Source organism: Rhagoletis zephyria, unplaced genomic scaffold, assembly GCF_001687245.7.
Source record: "Rhagoletis zephyria isolate East Lansing unplaced genomic scaffold, Rhagoletis_zephyria_1.1 Rzeph_scaffold_02760, whole genome shotgun sequence".
Lineage (NCBI taxonomy): Eukaryota > Metazoa > Arthropoda > Insecta > Diptera > Tephritidae > Rhagoletis > Rhagoletis zephyria.
Window position 1 is genome coordinate 61,071 of NW_016159844.1, and position 468 is coordinate 61,538.

Here is a 468-nt window from a genome sequence, read left to right on the forward strand (position 1 = left end):
ACGCAAAAAACCACATTTCGTGCCCACAAGTCGAGAAACAGCTGATTCACGTTGTTCTTGTTTTTGTCACTTATACCATGTTCTGACCGACATCGGGAACATGTTTTCGTTGCTAAAACTGCTTTTCGTCCTAAAGCTTGTGTTTTCGTCCATGTAAAATCGGTCAAACGAAAACCAGTTTTTGCTGAAAACTACACAGATACACAGCAACAACGTCATCACCAGATTCACCTAAATGTTTCCTTTTTGCTGTAAAACTAAAGGTGTATGAAAACTAAAATATAGTATATTTAATTATAATTATGAAACCCCTTCATTTCTGTGTCCTTTACAACTATACATGTGAAAATGAAAATCAAAATGACTTCTTCCAAATAACCGATGCCAGATCGAAGATTTAATTTATCAGGCACCATTTTAGTAAGCTTTTTGCGAAAAGTTACCTTGCCATACTTATTTACTACTTAA